The sequence below is a fragment of the Lissotriton helveticus genome, chromosome 1_1 (genome assembly GCF_964261635.1).
Source record: "Lissotriton helveticus chromosome 1_1, aLisHel1.1, whole genome shotgun sequence".
Taxonomy (NCBI): domain Eukaryota; kingdom Metazoa; phylum Chordata; class Amphibia; order Caudata; family Salamandridae; genus Lissotriton; species Lissotriton helveticus.
Window position 1 is genome coordinate 748,831,596 of NC_136057.1, and position 20,793 is coordinate 748,852,388.

Sequence of the window (20,793 nt, forward strand, 5' to 3'; positions counted from 1 at the left end):
TACTTGATAAACTACAGTTGTCGCAGTCATGCTGCCATTGATAAGAAAGGCTAAAAAGATTTTTTATATCTACACCTTCATTTTCCAATACATCAAACATATACATTAAAAATTCCTGACAATCCTGCTGAATATTCTGTGAAAATTGATTTTGACCAGAACATATGTCTAGAAGATTTCGAGTTTCTGAAACGCTTTCTATGTTTGCTCTATCACTGCTACATTTCTCAAACACAGAATTCAATAAACAGCAGAGTGTCTGATCCCGATTTTCAACAATCTGTTCTTGTAAATTTTGAAGAAAAAAACAACATTAAACACTACATTAGCATAGCAGTTGACACCAGAACTGTTTTCAAACTGAAATCCAACAACATCTTCAACAGAATCCTTTTTCCTTCTGCTTACAATTACAGTTTCATCTACTTTTTGTCTTTTTGCTACTACCTCACTGCAAGTATTCTCATTTCTTCTTTTTCGGCCTACCACACGTTTTTCAAACAGATATTGAGGCAAATGTGGAGCATACTCTCTTCTTAACCTATTGTATTTTTTAACACAATCTAGATCTGCACAAATCTTTGTTTCATCACACTCAATCAAGTACAATCCTGATAAAGTTCTGACTCGTGATAATGCCACATATGCCATACCCTCTTTAAACACAGAACTTCCAATGTTCACCAAAGCACTATCTACACTTAAACCTTGAGATTTATGGATTGTCACCGCATATGCCAAACAAACAGGAAACTGTTTTCTGCGAACATATAAGTCTTTCACAAGCAAAAATCTAGCTGAACAACGATAAATTTGTTCTATTTCGTCAATGCCATCAAATTTTATTTTTAAAATTTCAATTCCATCTCTATTTTTGTAATTCACAAAACCAACAACATGACCCATTGCTCCATTTACCAGACCTCTTTCAACATTTAAATTCCTTCTCAAAATGATACGACAATTTAAACACACATTCAGAGTCTTTTCAAAACCAGCAGTTTTGGATATAGTCTTCTCTAATGAATCCAATTTTGATTTCAAATTTTCAGACAAAATAATTGTTGCTCCCATATGCTCTATTTTATCTATAGCTTCCAGTTTCACTATCTCTTCATTTTCTAACTTTAACATTTTGTTGTTGAACATGGAACATTCTTTCAGAGTTGACATCAAACATATGCGAGATTTCTTCTCGTTAATTTTCTTAAAAATATTCTCTGGAAGAATGTTTTCATTTGGGTACAAATTTGAAATTAATCGTCCATGTAAAGCTTCTTTCCCATGCTGACTTACTTTTCCGATTCTTACATCTTGTAGAATATTTTTATAATCTGCATCATTTGCCTGCCGCATATTTTGAAGCAGTTCTGCATATTTGAAGTTTAACCATATATTAACGTTTCCAATGCTTCCTAGGCACTTCCTGGTATCTTCAAGCGTGAGCATTTTGAACACAGGTTGTCCTTTCACTGGAGTCAACTGCAGTAGATCTCCAAAAACAATAATGTGTTTTCCTCCAAATAAGACATCATAGTCTGTTCTAAGAATTTCTTGCATTCTCAAATGCACAAAAGCAAGCATTATATTTGACACCATGCTTACTTCATCAATGATAAGAAGTTTCATTTTCTTCAGGACTCTCGAAACTTCGGAACACGCATCTCCAGATAGCTTGTGGTATTGCAATTTGTTATCATGCTCCACTGGCAGAATTAGTAAACGATGTAAAGTAATCCCTTTAATATTATGTGCTGCCAGCCCAGTTGGAGCGGTAACAACACAAGACAGCGGTGATTCAGTCCTTTTCTGCAGATAAGTTGCAATTGCTTTAATCAGAAAACTTTTTCCAGTTCCCGCTTCTCTACTCACGTACAGTTGAACAGGCTTAAATGATGTACATGAGCACTCTTTTTTCTCATGACTGAATCCATGTTCAACCTGTTCTGTGACTTCATCATATATCTGTTTCTGCTCAAGGTTTAGTTGTTTCACCAAATCTTCTAAGTTAACTACATCATCTTGAGCTTGTTCCATAGCTCTTTCCACCTCATCCATGGCAGTGGCAGCTTCATTTTGGATAATTGGTCCTCCTAGTGGATCCTGACTCAATGAAGCAGAACTCTGACTGTCTTGAGAACTGTCTCTAGCAATCTCTACAGCAATTGTGGCTTCTTGCTCTATTTCTTCGTTCAACATTTGCAGATAATTTGGAAAAACAGGTCATTCTATGGTATCCTTGGTTGCATTAAAAGAATCTTCGTACCAGAGAAAATCTCCAAGTAGTTCCTCTTCTGTACGCCATGGCTTAAAGAGTTGCAAAAGAGCTAAATAGTAAAATTCCCTTTTCTCTGTATTTTCGCAACTCATTTTTCGATGATTAATCAAATGGCCTTTTCTCTGCTTCACTAGACATCCTTCACACCCAATGATAGCATATATTCCATTGTTGATATCTTCTCTGATGGTTCTCTTATAAATATAGTTTTGCAGAACTTCATACAAACAACTGTTCTCAAGATGACTACTTCTATTTGGATAGTATGTATCCAACATGTTTGTCTTCAAAATATCTGTACTGTTTGGTTCTTTCTCCGCCAAATACTCTATTTCTTGTACAGATTTCAAAACTCGGTTTCGTGTTGCAGCAAGACCTAGACTCACCCAAATGATGGTTCTAGATTTGGCATAGAGACTTGCTGATGACAATCGATCAGAACATTCATATGCTCCAATTTCTCGATGCGACAACATCTTCAGACTGTAACTGTATAATTTCTTGCTTAGACTCTTTTCATGTGAAATGTCCTCCCACATTTCCTTCTGTTCTGTCTTCTCTTTTTTTGTGATATAAGACGTCACATATCGAGCCACAGCAATAGAGTTGTCAGCAACGAATTGAATATCCATGTTAGCCTTCCACATGGACAAAATCACTGGGTTGTAGTCGTTGATGCACTTGGAATCTTTGTTTCTTTTTAAATTTTATGTATTTTTTGGTGATTTCCTCGGCACAGTATGTCGCAGAGAAGACATCAAATTATTTACTCTTCCTTTAGAAATCACTGGTCGTGGAAAGCCGAAACGACATTTTGTGTAGAACTTGTCCTTGTTTCTGAATTTTCGACGACAGTACTTTCCACAACGATGGGATTGAAAGCGTAAAACTTGTTCCCTTAAACTTTTTTCTTCGATAGTTTTCGGAACAGCACATGTTGAATACTCTTCAATGAACCTCATCACTGTCTCATCCGAATCTGTTCCAAATTTGGGTGCATCTTTAATCCACAACAACATATGTATGTGAGGAGCACCTCTCGCTTGATACTCCTTTCTCCAGAAGAAATCCAAACCTCTCCAAGGGGAGGATTTTTTTTGTTGGTAATAAAAGACATCATAGCTTCAAATCTATGATTGAAATATCTGCATACATTCACTGGATCCAAAGAACACAGTTCTCCAGGTGTTTTGAATTCTATATTTTGTATATTTGCATTTGCCTCTCGTAGAAATTGAAGTAAGTCGTCCCATGTATACTCGGCACAGCTAAGAGTGAGGAACCATGTAGGAGTTCCTAAGTTTCTTAGCATACATTTCAATTCCCCATGACGATGGTAACAATACTCATTTGTACCACGCTGACATGCCATGAGATTGATTAGATGAGATTCCAAAATATTATCTTGCAGATTCACTTTCTCCATAAAGTCCCTCGCCGAAACATTTTGCAGATGTGCTCCACTTTTCAGTATATGGTTTACTGCATAAGAAAGCCCAGACAAGTCACTTTCATACAGTAGATGAAACAAATAGGGAATGCATTGACGAAACCTTGGATCTTCAGCATATAATCTTACAGTTCGATATTCAGATGCAGGAATTTGAAGTGGTCGATCGTCATATCGTCCACCTCGACCTGTTGGAAATAGCTGTGAAAAACAACGAGCTTCCAAACTTTCTTCCCATACACTAATGGGACTTCCTTTTGCTGCTTTCATTTGAAACAATTCAATTGCATTCCCCATTACTTCTTTGGAATGCAAAGGATGAACAGTATAATGTTCATATATTTCTTCACTTCTAGACACATCAACTTTTTCAATTTGGCCGGCTGAACAATCACTGTCTTCATCTGCAGCTGTTTTCTCTGCTCCAACACATACATGTTTGTAATACTCATTGTTTTTGACTAAATACAACGTTGCCTTTTTGACTTTCCTAACATCCACTAAATCTTGCCAGATTTTCTTACTCTTTGTCGGAACCCCATTAACTAGAATAACTAAAGGTTCCTCGTCTACTTTTTCTATACCAATTGTATCAATATTTTTTTGGAAATCTAGAGGCAAATAAACAACTCTTCCCTTTAATCCTCTCTGCAAATCTGTAGGAGGCAATTTCCCTATCCTAGGCTCCATGCGAACAATAGCCTGAAAAGGATGGACACATTGAATCAAAATAGACTCATATGTATATTATGAACAGCTCTAGCAGGCATTCTGTTTTGATTTAATTTATCATAACAATATTTACAAATACGCTGATCAGAACTCAAATCAAAACAATTCTCCACCCACAAATAAGTTGCAAAATCCTTCCACTCATAATTATTTATCTTTTCACTTTTTACGTATAAATCAACTAATCTAGTTTGATGCTTATAATGACTTCGTCGACAACACACACAAGTAAAATTTGGCCTTTCACTTGATTTCACCTTAAACCTGGTAATTTCCTGGTCAAACATTTCTGTACTTGAAATCTGTACATTGTCTTCCACATTACCTTGAATTTCTGTGTCAATTTCTACACTTTCCTCTTTTTCACCAAAATAACAAATCTCAATTTCTTCACAAATCTTCTTCACATCTAATTCAGTTCCATGCAAAAGAGCACTGTTTAATTGTTTAAGCTTAAGTGCTGGATTTTTGCATAATACAACATTCTCACTAATTTCCTCATTTTGGTATGATGCACTGCTAACATCCTAACATGATGAAAAACACTCTGAGAGACTTTTCGAGAAAGACAAGCCAGTGAATTCCCTTGCAAACCTGTGTTTTCTCACACTCTGCAAGGATCTAAGTCTTACAACAACTTCATGTTCTGCTTTAGACTTTTCTTACTATATGTACGTAAGAAATTACAAAACAAATCAATTGATTCCTGTCGCACACTACAAATACGACTACACTTCCAAGTGTACACTGGACCCTTAGTACTTCTCCCTAAAACTTCATCAGTTAACACCTCTTCTGGTTCTCTAGGCACAAGTTTCTCTTTTTCAATCGGACAACCGTCTTTCACCTCATATGCTCGACCACTGGTGTCAACTGCATGCACTAAATCATTCTCCTGGAAGTAACTCTCCTCATTAAAAAATGGCTCACAACTTGAACTGTGCATCCATTCTCCTGAAAAAACTTTACAAAAATTAGTCCGATTAATCACTCTTTTCCATCTACTGTTTGATTTGAAAACATCAATTGTCTTGTTAAGTGTCCGAATCTATTGATTATTAAAATAAATAATTTTTTCTTAACTTCAAAAGCCTGATCAACAATCTTCTCTACACTTTTCTTTTTCTTATAAAAAGCAGCTCTCTGTTTACCTTTCCTAATGTTTTTTAACAAATTTAAAACCACCCTATTGCGAAACATTAGTTTACGAATGTCTCTAAACTGATTCTGCCTTCTATTCCTATACATATTATTCTCTCCTGCTCCAGTAGTAAGATTTTTTGAGGGCCTCTCCTTCCTTTTCAAATTTACTCTCTCATTCTCTTTTTCTACATGCTGTCCAACATTTTTTTTTTATCTACATATGTTCCGTAAGAAAGACTTAGTTGTCTTACCAGGAGCTTTTTTCCTGTTTTTTGAAGTATTTGTTGTGGAAGAGTGCTGTAATTCCGTTGCTGTTTTTGATTTTTTGCGCTTATCATCTTTTCTTCTCCTTTACCTTGAGGGCATCTTTCCTTACTCTTGAAATCTTGATTTCAATCTGTGTTAAAGAAAAAAATAGCACATTATAGACCACTATTACCAAACAACAAAGCAATGACAAAAAGCAAACGGTCTATTCAGGGTTACAGATCAGGTGAGGATTCTCCAGGGGTGCAGAAGAGGTGAGACCTGTATTGAAGAGTGTAGTGGAAGAGAGGTCTGTCCACAGGTACAAAGAAGGTGAGACCTGTGTCTAAGAGTGCAGTAGGGGATAGGCTTCATGAAGTCTAGTCCACTGCACTCTTACACACAGGCTTCACCACCTATGCTTCCCAGGAAAGGCCTCTCTCCCACTACAGTCTTGAACATAGGCCTCACCTCCTCTGTACCTCTGGACATGCCTCACCTCATCTGCACAATCTACTTCCTAATCTGACATAACACAAGTGACATCATTGTTAAAAGTTGAAATATATTTATTTTATTATACAGACACTATTTATTCCTTCTCAAAAATCTAAAAGTCATTGATTTGCCCCAAAATCGTTTTTTAAATAACATTGTAGACACACAGTGCAGGTCCTATGTACAAGCATTCAGTGTCCATGAGTACAGTGGAGAGGACTGACCTCCTCTGACCCTTGGACAAGCCTTACCTCATCTCTGTCCTCTGGACAGGCCTCAATGTATTGAGTATAATTGATGGTAACTGGGTGCAGATGAGGTGACGCATGTCCAAGGGTGTAAATAAGCTGAGGCCTGTCTAAGCATGCACATTAGTTAAAGTCTATTCAGGGTTGCACATGAGGTGAGGATTGTCCAAGGGTGCAGAGGAGGTGAGGCCTGTATTGAAGAGTGTAGTGGAAGAGAGGTCTGTCCACGGGTACAAAAAAGATGAGACCTGTGTCTAAGAGTGCAGTGGGGGATAGGCTTCATGAAGCCTAGTCCACTGCACTCTTAGACACAGGCCTCACCACCTACGCTCTCCAGGAAAGGCCTCTCTCCCACTACAGTCTTGAACACAGGCCTCACCTCCTCTGTCCCTCTGGACATGCCTCACCTCATCTGCACAATCTACTTCCTAATCTAAGGTAACACAGGTGACATTATTGTGAAAGGATGAAATATATGTATTTAATCATGCAACACTATTTATTCTTTCTCAAAAATCTAAAAGTCATTGATTTGCACCAAAATTGTTTTTTAAATAACATTTTAGACACACAGTGCAGGTCCTATGTACAAGTATTCAGTGTCCATGAGTACAGTGGAGAGGACTGACCTCCTCTCACCCTTGGACAAGCCTTACCTCATCTGTGTCCTCTGGACAGGCCTCAATGTATTGAGTATAATTGATGGTAACTGGGTGCAGGTGAGGTGACGCATGTCCAAGGGTGTAAATAAGCTGAGGCCTGTCTAAGGATACAGATTAGTTGAAGTCTATTCAGGGTTGCAGATGAGGTGAGGATTGTCTAGGGGTGCAGAAGAGGTGAGGCCTGTATTGAAGAGTGTAGTGGAAGAGAGGTCTGTCCACGGGTACAAAGAAGGTGAGACCTGTGTTAGGAGTGCAGTGGGGGATAGGCTTCATAAAGCCTATTCCACTGCACTCTTAGACACAGGCCTCACCACCTACGCTCTCCAGAAAAGGCCTCTCTCCCACTACAGTCTTGAACACAGGCCTCACCTCCTCTGTCCCTCTGGACATGCCTCACCTCATCTGCACAATCTACTTCCTAATCTGAGGTAACACAGGTCACATTATTGTGAAATGTTGAAATATATTTATTTAATCATGCAGACACTATTTATTCCTTCTCAAAAATCTAAAAGTCATTAATTTTCCCCAAAATCGTTTTTGACATCACATTTAAGAAACACAGCACAGGTCCTATGTACAAGCATTCCATGTCACTACTAAAACTTCACAATTTTACAAAATACAATTCCTCTATGCAAAGAAACTCAATGTGCTTCCTACACTGAGTTAACACAGGTAACATCATTGTGAAAAGGTCAAATTTATTTCTTTCAGCATGCAAACACTATTTATTCCATCTCAAAAATGTAAAAGCCATTCATTTTCCCCAAAATCGTTTTTGACTTCACATTTAAGAAACACAGCACAGGTCCTATGTACAAGCATTCCATGTCACTACTGAAACCTCACTATTTTACAAAATACAATTCCTCTATGCAAAGAGACTCAATGTGCTCCCTACACTGAGTTAACACAGGTAACATCATTGTGAAAGAGTCAAATTGACGCCTGTGTCTAAGAGTGCAGTGGGGGATAGGCTTCATGAAGCCTAGTCCACTGCACTCTTAGACACAAGCCTCACCACCTATGCTCCCCAGGAAAGCCCTCTCTCCCACTACAGTCTTGAACAAAGGCCTCACCTCCTCTGTACCTCTGGACATGCCTCACCTCATCTGCACAATCTACTTCCTAATCTGAGGTAACACAGGTGACATCATTGTGAAAGGGTCAAATTTATTTCTTTAAGCATGCAGACACTATTTTTTCCTTCTCAAAAATGTAAAAGCCATTCATTTTCACCCAAATCGTTTTTGACATCACATTTAAGAATCACAGCACAGGTCCTATGTACAAGCATTCCATGTCACTACTGAAACCTCACTATTTTACAAAATACAATTCCTCTATGAAAAGAAACTCAATGTGCTTCCTACACTGAGTTAACACAGGTAACATCATTGTGAAAGACTCAAATTTATTTCTTTAAGCATGCAGACATTATTTATTCCTTCTAAAAAATGTAAAAGCCATTCATTTCCCCCAAAATCGTTTTTGACATCACATTTAAGAAACACGGCACAGGTCCTATGTACAAGCATTCAATTTCACTACTGAAATTCAACCATTATCAAAAAAAAATGACACAAACCAACAGCAAAGAAACTCAATGTGCTTCCTACTCTGAGTTAACACGGGTAACATCATTGTGAAAGGGTCAATTTTTTTTCTTTAAGCATGCAGACACTATTTATTCCTTCTCAAAAATGTAAAAGCCATTCATTTTCCCCAAAATCGTCTTTGACATCACATTTAAGAAACACAGCAAAGGTCCTATGTACAAGCATTCCATGTCACTACTGAAACTTCACAATTTTACAAAATACAATTCCTCTATGCAAAGAAACTCAATGTGCTTCCTACACTGAGTTAACACAGGTAACATCATTGTGAAAGGGTCAAATGTATTTCTTTAAGCATGCACACATTATTTATTCCTTCTAAAAAATATAAAAGCCATTCATTTTCCCCAAAATCGTTTTTGACATCACATTTAAGAAACACAGCACAGGTCCTATGTACAAGCATTCCATGTCACTACTGAAACTTCACAATTTTACAAAATACAATTCCTCTATGCTGTAAAAACGTTTTACCAAGCATTATCAAAAAGCATGACACAAAGCAACATTAAAAAACCACTATTTGCTTCCAAATCTTCTCCATAGAGTATACAAGTCTCTATGTATATTAAATGAATCATTACTCACCTTTACAAATGCTTTAGGAGATTGAGAACAGTGTCAGACACACACACCAATATTTCTTTAGCAGAGCAAAAGGTATGTACTCCAGGCACTGCAACCATGAATGGCACAGAGAACCTCTAATTCTACACACATATTGCTCATGGTAACCAATCAAAACTCTTCCCTCTCTATTTTCAAACCAACACCCTTCCCCCCCTCAGCCTTTTCTACCTGTTACCATAGCAACTCCCTCCTCACTGAGCTCTCAGGGTTAAAAGTTTATTCTACAATGTTGCAAATGAACTCAGCAAGGATGTTTGACCTCTCAATAAACCAGCTTATCCGCTGCAATCTTTCTTTAAATGACTTTTTCTTAACCATTCAAATTGCTTCTTTCACAGAACAGAACCATGCACCCTAACTTCCAGTTTTCAACTATCTGAATCCACCAATCATTGCTTGTGATTGAAGAGCACTGAAACTCCACAGTTTTTTTTGTTGCAAACTCATACTGTTCCTACTGCCATTTCATTCCCACACTTCATCTGACTGCACCAGAACCTCCTCTTATCATGTATTCTGTCTGGATTATTGGGCATAGCTACATCCACTGGGCTCAAAGGTATGCAGCTACCAAAAATTTTCACAACCTTGACTTACCAAATGTAGACATAAAATGGATTGGCCAAAGAGGATTGAGATGTCATCAATTGATACCATTGGTGAAAACCTTTTTGCATCTGCCACACCCTAACCTCATAATTCTGCACTGTGGTGGAAATGACTTAGGCACTTTGACTGGGGTAGGTCTGGAAATGCTTTTAAAGGACACCTTCGAGCAATTGATGGCACTTTTTCCTCAAACTGCCTTGGTATATTCCAATATATGCCAAAGACAGAAATGGAAGTGGTCCAACCAATTTTGTCCACAATTTGAGAACGCACGGAAACATGTGAATAAATCTGTTTCTGCTTACATGAGAGACTATGGAATGGGTTCAATATACAACAATAACTTGTGTTACAACATGCAAGATATCTACAGAGGAGATGGTGTGCACTTCTCAGATGAGGGGAATAGAATATTCCTCCTGAATTTAAGACTGCGCATTGGTACCTACTTGTAGGTACCTAAATCAGCCACACAACCCAAAAGCTCTTTTCAGGGCTACCCTACCTCTAATCACTCAAAATGATTATTTTACTCTAACTTTTTTCACTGTTTTTCACCAAAGTACGCTCCCCGGTACGCTCCCCGGTGCGCGTACCGGGTGCTTCCCCCGCGAAAATGTAAAAAAAATTGGGGTTTTTTGGGCCTGTATGGGCCTCCTAAGCCCCCCTCAGAAAACCTAGGGGGTCAGGGAGTGTGTACCATTCCCCCTTTTACCCATTCCCAACGTTGTTTGTCCTCCATCTTGTGTCTCAATTCTTCCGAAACACAAGATGGTGGACTCCCGTAGCACTGCCGGTGCGCGTACCAGGGCGCGCACTGGTAAGCGCTCCCAAAATTTTTAAAAAGTTAATTTACATAAAAACCTCTGTAGAGAAGTTCACCAAATATAGAATAGGCAATACTACATACCAGTCCCTACCATTTTCCCAAATTTGGTGGAATTCCATTGAGCCATTTGGCCTGTAGCCCTGTCTAAATATCCTGAGGTAAATTACAGACAAAAATACATCTGAAGTGTTAGAATTTACAACCAATTAAAATGTTACTTTCATTTTCTACTATTATTTCCTGACATTTGATTGGTTATGTACATGAATATATATAAAAAAGAGAGGGAAACACAGCCATTTTGACTACTACTTCCTGAAGTACATTTGAAAAGGATTTTCACTGAGAACTTCAACTGCTTTCTCAAAGGTAAGTTGTTATTTTGGAAAGTGAAGTATGTTGTGCACTTTAAGTTAATTTGGAAAACATTTTCTGATAGTTATACACTATCCCTCTGTAATAGTTATAGATTGAGATAGGCTTCTCTGTTATAGTTATGGATGGAGTTAGGCTTGTCTTGTATAATTATGAATTTACTTAGGCTTTATCACATACACTTTTTTATATTTCTACTTCCAGCCTGATACCATACACTGCCCAAAGATAACTTCACTGTTAAAAAATCAAAACTACCTGTCTGAACTTAAACCCAACAGTGCCCTATCTTTACTGATATATTTATTTTTTATGCAATTTACAGCAAGAAAATGGAAGGCGAACAGAATATTTCTTTCGAAATTGTTTTGGAAAACAACCCTGAAGAAAAAATTGCTGAGAATGATGACTTTGATTTTATGGATGAGTCTCTGGACCATCAATTAGTTCAGTGTGTGGAAGCAATAGAATCACAGAATGAAAATGAGGACATTCCAGACAATATATTGTTAGAAGTTTTATTAAATTTTGAAAAAGAATCAGAAAAATTAATTTATATTTAATAATCAAAAATTGTTCGAGACATTATTCATTTTTGTATGTAATTCATGAAGTAGTACCAAATTGATTATAATATAAAGTCAGACTTATAGTATACTGTGCAACTTTTTTGTGTTACATAGTAATTTTGCTCATAGTTACTTCCTTTCTCCCACTTTATTATCTCCAATGTGTATTTGACATCTCTTTTTCATCTCCTGCCTCCATGTTGTTTCTGCTTTCCTGACAGACTATGATATGGATTCCATATACACAATAACTTCTGTAACAACATGCAAGATATCTACAGAGGAGACGGTGTACATTGAATTTAAGACTCTACATGCGGGTACTTAATCACTCACACAAAACAACAACTCTATTCAGAGCTACCCATACCTCTAAGCACTTTAAATTATTATTTTACTGTTTCACTGGGTTTTCCCCATGTGTGGGGGGGAGGTGTGTGTGGGGGATGTGTGGGGTGTGTCTGTGAGGTGTGTGTGTGTGGGGGGGGTGTGGGTGTGGGTGTGTAAGGTGTGTGTGTGGGTGTGGGTGTGTGGGGTGTTTGGGTGTGAGTGGAGGTGTGGGTGTGTGAGGTGTGTGTGGGTGTGTGTGTGGGGTGTGTGCATATGGAGGTGTGTGGGATGTACTTATAGGTACCTAAATCAGCCACAGAACCCAAAAGCTCTTTTCTCAGCTACCCTACCTCTGATCACTCAAAATAATTATTTTACACTAACTTTTTTCACTATTTTTCACCAAAGTACGCTCCCCGGTGCGCGTACCGGGCGCTCCCCCCGCGAAAATCGGATTTTTTTTTTTTGCCCCGCGGGGCCCTTTAATAGCCCCCACATCAAACCTAGGGGGTCAGGGGGGGTCTACCCTGCCCCCTTATGGTCATTTCCCCCTTTGTTTTTGCCACCTCTTGTGTCTCGATCCTACCGAGACACATGATGGCGGCCGCTCCGGACTGTTTCGAATGTTTACAGACACCTGAGAGCCAATCAGCTTTCCGTGCGCAAGTCGCGTGGCGCGCCCGGAGCGCTCCCCGGTGCGCATCCCGGGGCGCGCCTATAGATATATATATTTTTTTGAACCTAAATTACTCAAAATCCACTGGAGCACATATCTTGATACATAGCAAAGGCACATCGGGCTACCAGTCCCTACAATTTTGCCAAGTTTGCTGGAAATCCATTCAGCCGTTCGGGCTAAAAGTGAGTCCAACCGCCCTATGGAAATTAACATGGGGAAAACACGTGTTGGGACCCCCCTTTTATCTCGGCCCCCGCTTGACGAATTCCCCCCAAACTTTCAGGGAAGGACCGGAGCGCCGCGAGGCAAATTTGAGGGAAATTTCAGGCAGATTCCTCACCCGGCGCCAAAGTTATTCCCAATAGAATGTTGCAATTTCCCTATGGAAAACAATCCTAACTATAACTACCTACTGGCGACCGCCAGTAGGTAATATATATATATATATTTCCTGGAAATTCCGTATTCAGCAAACGCAATCCAAGTATTCAAACACGGACATGGACCACAGTTCTGGTGCTTCTTAGTGTTTAATTCAGTGCATGGACATCATGACGCGTTTCGGCCCCCGCCTCGGGCCTTGATCACATGACACAGTGAGAAAGATTACATTGGTTTAAATACTTTACATAGATGGGTGACGTCAGGTGTTTGTAGTTCAAACAATCATAGACATAAAAGAGTTCTTTCAACCCCATCCCAATAATAGGCATATAAATAAATACATCCCATTAAAAAAGTAATAAATAAAGTACATTTTACATTAGAGTAAAACCAATGTTTAAAATATTAAGTGCAAAAAGTCAAAAAGTGCAAAGTGCGAATATTCCCTTTTCTACAGCGTCTTAGTCTATAGGAGATTGATCCCAATCTCATAACTTGTGTTTGTATACACATTTAGTGATTCTATGCATATGGAACAACCCTTAAGTGTGAAAAGATGACGGTATAAATACCAGAGTGTTCGGCAATTCTTGTGGGTCCAGTGTTCCTACAAAATTGATTGGAGCCCCAAACAGTTATTCTATATGTAGGAGGGGAGACAGCCGGCCGAATTAAGTGAGGAGTGCCAAAACGTCGGGGCGAAATAATATATATATATATATATATTACCTACTGGCGGTCGCCAGTAGGTATATATAGTTAGGATTTTTTCCCTATGGGATTTTTGAAAATTCTATGTCTAATAACTTTGGCGTTTGTGGACAGAATTGGCTGAAATTTTCTGGAAAATGGAACATTTTGTTTCTGAGCAGCCCTTGGAAATTTGGGGGGGTTTCGTCAAGGGGGGGCCGAGAAAAAAGGGGGGTCCCAAAACGTGTTTTTAACATTGAGTTTTCCATATGGCGGTTGGCCTCACTTTTAGCCCGAACGGCTGAATGGATTTCCATGAAACTTGGCAAAATTGTAGGGACTGGTAGCCCGATGTGCCTTTTCTAGGTCTCAATATATGTGCTCCAGTGGATTTTGAGAAATTAACGTTTAAAAAAAGATATATATCTGTAAGCACGCTCCGGGCAGCGCTCCGGTCCGCGGACCTTAAGCGTACCGGAACTTCGCGTAGCTAAGCTGATTGGCTCTCCGGTGTCTGTCAACATTCTAAACAGTCCGGAGCGGCCGCCATCTTGTCTCTCGGTAGGATTGAGAGACAAGAGGAGGCCAAAACAAAGGCGAAAATGGCCATAAGGGGGCATACTAGATCCTCCCTGACCCCCTAGGTTTAATGTGGAGGTTTTAAAAGGGCCCCGCGGAGCAAAAAAAACAAAAAAAATTTTTTTTTTTTTTGCGTGGGGAGCGCCAGGTCCGCGAACCGGGAAGCGTTCTGGGCAGCGTACTGCAATGAAAAATTAATGATAGACTTTTCAAATGCTGTATGTTAATTGATTGTTGTTTTTGTTGATTATTTTTTATTTTCTTTATTTTTTAAGCATTTTTTTTAATGTGATTGTGTTTCATAATTTATTAAACTTTCTAACATTTCATTGTCAGAAATTTCATAATTATCATGGAATATACATTGTAGTCTCTGAGGGTGTAAAATGTCCTCATTTGCAAGGAGGTTATCTACTGCTTGTACACATTGCAGTAGTTCATTGTCCCAAGTTTCATCGAAAAATTCAATGTCAATTTGATCAATTGTATCAATCAATTCTTGGCTGCTCTCTTGCAGGTCCATTTCAAAAGAAACTTGGTTTTCGCCTTCCATTTTGCCTGAAATTTGAATAAAAAAAATATATATTAGTAGAGATAGGGCAATGTTGGGAATAATTTTAGATAGGCATTTTTTATCAGTGAATTTATCTTTGGGCAGTGTATAGTATCAGAGTGGAAGTAGGAATATAAAAATGTGTATGTGATTTAACGTAAGTAAATTCATAATTATACAAGAGAAGCCTAACTCCATCCATAACTATAACAGAGAAGTCTCTCTAAATCTATAACTACTACAGAGGGATAGTATATATCTATCAGAAAAAGTTTACCATATTAACTTATAGTGCACAATATACTTCAGTTTTAAAAATAAAAACTTACCTTTAGAAAGAAGTTGAAGGAATTAGTGAAAATACTATTGAAATGTACAGCAAGAAGTAGTAGTCAAAATGGCTGTGTTTTCTTCTCTTCCTTTATATATATTCAGGTATATAACCAATGAAATGTCAGGTAAAAAAAATAGAAAATGAAAGTAACATTTTCATTGGTTGTCAATTCCAACACTTCAGATGTGTTTTGTGAAGTAATTTACCTCAGGGTATTTAGAGAGGTCTACAGGCTAAATGACTCAATGGAATTCCAATCAAATTTGTGACAATGGTAGGGATTGGTATGTAGTATGAGCTAATCTATATTTGGTGAAATTGTCTCCAGTGGCTTTTCTGTGAACTACTTTCCCACCTTTTTTGATGGTGCGCTTCCCAGGGAGCGACCCGGTACGCGAACCGTTGAGCGCCCCGGTTCGCGAACCTTAAGCGTAACGGGAGTCCACCATTTTGTGTTTCGGTCGAATTAAGATACAAGATGGAGGGCAAATAATGTTCAGAATGGGTAGAAGGGGGCACGGTAGACTTATCTTGACACCCTAGGTTTTGTGAGGGTGGCTGAGGAGGCTTATATGTGCGGAAAAAAACAATTTTTTAAAAAAATTTCGCGAGGTTAGCTCCCGGTTCGCGTACCGGGTAGCGCCCCAGGGAGCGTATTTTGTTGGAAATTAGTGAAAAATGTTAGAGTAAAATAATAATTGTGAGGGATCAGATGTAGGGTAGCTCTGAGAAGAGCTTTTGGGTTTATGGTACATTTAGGTACTTATAAGTAGGTACCAATGCACATTCTTAAATTCAGAGTGAAAACTCTGTTGCCCTCATCTGAGAAGTGAACTCCATCTCTTCTGTAGATATCTTGCATGTAGTAACTCAAGTTATTGTTGTAGAGGGAGCCCATTCCATGGTCTCTCATGTAAGCTGAAACAGATTTGTTTACATGCTTCCTCGACTTCTCAATTTGTGGACAAAATTGGTTTGACCACCTCCATTTCTGTCTTTGGCATATATTTGAATATACCAAGGCAGTCTGAGGAAAAAGTGCCATTAATTGCTCAAAGGTGTCCTTTAAAAGCATTTCCAGACCTACACCAGTCAAAGTGCCCAAGTCATTACCTCCACAGTGCACAATTAACAGGTCAGGTTTGGGCAAATGCATAAAGGTTTTCACCAATGGTATCAATTGGTGACATTTTAATCCTCTGTGGCCAAACCACTTAATTTCCACATCTTGTAAATTGAGGTTAGGTAATTTCCTGTTTTCAACGTACCTTTGAGCCCAGTGAATATAACTATGTCCAACAATCCAGACAGAAAACATGGTGAGAGAAGGTTCTCCTGCAGTCAGATGAAGTGTGGCAATGAAATGGCAGTTGAAAAAATGAGAGTTTAAAATGAAAAAAACTGTGGAGTTTCTGTGTTCATGAAGCAGTAACAGTGATTGGTGGATTTTGATTGCTGAAAACAGAAAGTTAGGGTGCACGGATGTGTTCTTTGAAAGATGTATTTTGAATGGTCAATAAAAAATCATTAAATGAAAGAATGCACTGGATATGCAGGTGCACTGAGAGTTCAGAGTTCAATTGCAACAAAGTTGTGTGAACTTGCAAACACCAGAAGTCTTCCAAGAGGTGGTTGCCATGCAGAAAAGACAGAAAGGGCAGAGGGGGGAAGGGTTTTCATTTGAAAAAAAGTGAGGGAAGAGTTTTGATTGGGTGACATGAGAAATATGTGTGAAGAATTACAGCATTTCTGTGCTTTTGATAGCTGCAGACTCTGGAGTGCATACCTTTTGCTCTGCTGAAGACAAATTGGTGTGTTTCTGAGACTGTTTTCAAACTCAAAGTATTTGATAAGGTGAGAAAATATTTCTTTAATTTAGATAGAGAATAGTGTGCTTTAAGGAGAAAATTATGAATTATGTGGCGCAAATTGCTTGTAAATATGCTCCCACCTGTGCATGGAAAATTTAGATTTTGAATGTTTGTGTTACATAGCCATGTTAAAAGTGACCCAACCATGCAGGAAAGGCAATCAAAAAACGCTTTTATGTGTCTTAAGGACATTTTAAGTAATTTTCCCATGTGCAGTGTTTTGAAATTATGAATTGAAAATCGTTTTTGAGGTAAAGGAATTGTTTTTAAATTTATGACATGGACATAATGGTGTATGCTTCTTTATAAGGCAATTGACTGTCCCTGATGTTATTTTTCCCATTTTAATGTAAGACTTTTCTCTGTGGCGCAAATTGCTTGTAAATATGCTCCCACCTGTGCATGGTAAATTTAAATTTTAAATGTTTGTGTTACATAGCCATGTTAAAAGTGACCCAACCATGCTGGAAAGGCAATCAAAAAACGCTTTTATGTGTCTTAATGACATTTTAAGTCATTTTCCCATGTGCAGTGTTTTGAAATTATGATTTGAAAATCGTTTTTGGGGTAAAGGAATTGTTTTTAAATTCATGACAAGGACATAATGGTGTATGCTTCTTTATAAGGCAATTGACTGTCCCTGATGTTATTTTTCTCATTTTAGTGTAAGACCTTTCTCTGTGGCGCAAATTGCTTGTAAATATGCTCCCACATGTGCATGGAAAATTTAGATTTTGAATGTTTGTGTTACATAGCCATGTTAAAAGTGACCCAACCATGCAGGAAAGGCAATCAAAAAACGCTTTTATGTGTCTTAAGGACATTTTAAGTCATTTTCCCATGTGTAGTGTTTTGAAATTATGATTTGAAAATCGTTTTTGAGGTAAAGGAATGTTGTTAAAATTTATGTGCGCCATATGTCCCCAAATTTCTTTTTCAGGGGTGCAGCAGGGTGTTATTGAGACACCCCTGCAGCTTTGGAAAAATTCCTAATTTGTGATGAGCACATTGTTAATCGCAAATTGCACCTTCATTTATATGAGCCTCCTAGCCCATGGAAATGAATGGGTAATTTGCAATTAGCAATTTACTCATCGCAAATTTGGAATGGTAAAGAATCGCTATTTATTCCTTAAAATTCGCTTTTTTGGAAATGCAATATAGTTATATGATACATATGGCGGTTGATGTCTAACAAGATAAGAAGCTTAGGCATACATTTATGATGACTGGCGCAATGAAGTAGAAATCACTTACTTCATTGGTAGAGCTTTACATGTATTATCTCCTCTGTATTCTTCATCAAGCGTAACTTTAATCTGCAATCCTGAGTAGGCCTCACTTTAAACAAACCTCTGGATAGGCCACATCTTATTGTTATCTTGATTTAATCATTTAAAATGCTAGGGACAGATTTATGATAGGTGTATGCCTCTTTTGCGCCACTTAGAAAACATTGTCCATGGGGAAATGACTTAAAATGTTCTTAAGACACATGAATGTGTTTTTTTAAAACGTTTGTAATTGTTTTGGGTCACTTTTAACATGGCTATGTGACTCAAACAGTCAAAATCTAAATTCGCCATGCACAGGTGGGAGCATATTTACAAGGAATGTGCTCCATGGGGAAAGGTCTTATAATGTAATATGGGAAAAATGACATCAGAGACACTGAAATGCCTTAAAGAGAAGCATACACCATTATGTCCTTGTCATAAATTTGCAAACCATTACTTTTCCCCAAAAACGATTTTCAAATCATAATTTGAAAACACTGCACATGTGGAAATGACTTAAAATGTCCTTAATTCAAAATGTGCGATTCCTTAAATGCAATGTATCAAACAAAAAATATGTAAAAAATGATATTAAGGATTTGGAAACTACCACCAACTTCTAGTTTGTGGTAATTTGCGAATTCTTTTCAAAAAGCATTTTTTTCCAAAAAACAAAAGGTCCCATATGACGCCCATACATGCCCTTAGGGCATGTAGGTGTGCCATATGCCCCCAAATTTCTTTTTCAGGGGTGCAGCAGGGTGTTCTTGAGATATCCCTGCACGCTTGAAAAAATTCCTATTTTGTGATGAGCTAATTGCTAATCGCAAATTGCAACCTTTATTCCTATGAGCCTCCTAGCCCATGGAAATGAATGGGTAATTTGCAATTAGCAATTTGCTCATTGCAAATTAGGAATAGTAAAGAATTGCTATTTATTCCTTAAAATTTGCTATTTAGGAAATGCAAAATAGTTTGATGGTACATATGGTGGTTCATCTGTAACAAGATAAGAAGCTTAGGGATACATTTATGATGACTGGCGCAATAAAGTGCACATTACTTACTTCATTGGTAGGCCTTTACATGTATTATCTCCTCTGTATTCTTCATCAAGCGTAACTTTAATCTGCAATCCTGAGTAGGCCTCACCTTAAACAAACCTCTGGATAGGCCACACTTTATCGTCATCCTGGATTAATCATTTAAAATGCTAGGGACAGATTTATGATATGTGTATGCCTCTTTTGTGCCACTGTGCGTCACTTTTATGATGCAGCGGTGGTGCAAAAGATTTGCTATGAGGCGACAACATTACAAATTGATGCATTTAGGCAGATATGTCATGGTGTAAAAAAAACGTACCACATGAAACCGATGCAGCAGTGATGCAAAAGATGCACCATGTCGTAAGACAGGCCTCACTTGGGGCCATATGTATCAAGCTAATTAGCATTCGCAAAGATCAAAATTCTACGAATTTTGGCCTTTGCGAATGTTAATTAGACAAATGGTATGTATCAAACAAGTTTGATGCAAAATAAGGAGTAGCAAAATTTGCTATTCCTTATTTTGCAATTGCACTGAAGGATTTGCAAATTTTGTGACTACTTAAATGCAATGTATCAAACAAAAAATATGTAAAAAATGACATTAAGGATTTGGAAACTATTGTGGTAAATTGGTGGTAATTTGTGAATTCTTTTCAAAAAGCATTTTTTTCCAAAAAACAAAAGGTCCCATATGACGCCAACACATGCCCTTAGGGCATGTATGTGTGCCATATGCCCCCAAATTTCTTTTTCAGGGGTGCAGCAGGGTGTTCTTGAGACACCCCTGCACCCTTGGAAAAATTCCTAATTTGTGATGAGCAAATTGCTAATCGCAAATTAAACCTTCATTCCTATGAGCCTCCTAGCCCATGGAAATGAATGGGTAACTTGCAATTAGCAATTTGCTCATCGCAAATTAGGAATGGTAAAGAATCGCTATTTATTCCTTAAAATTCGCTATTTAGGAAATGCAAAATATTTTGATGATACATATGGCAGTTCATCTCCAACAAGATAAGAAGCTTAGGGATAGATTTATGATGACTGGTGCATCACCAGGGATGTGCCAGTCATCTTGCGCCGCTGTTCCGCCATCCATGGTGTGCTGCATTTACAATGCGGCGCAGCATGGGGCAAAAACGGCACAGATGCT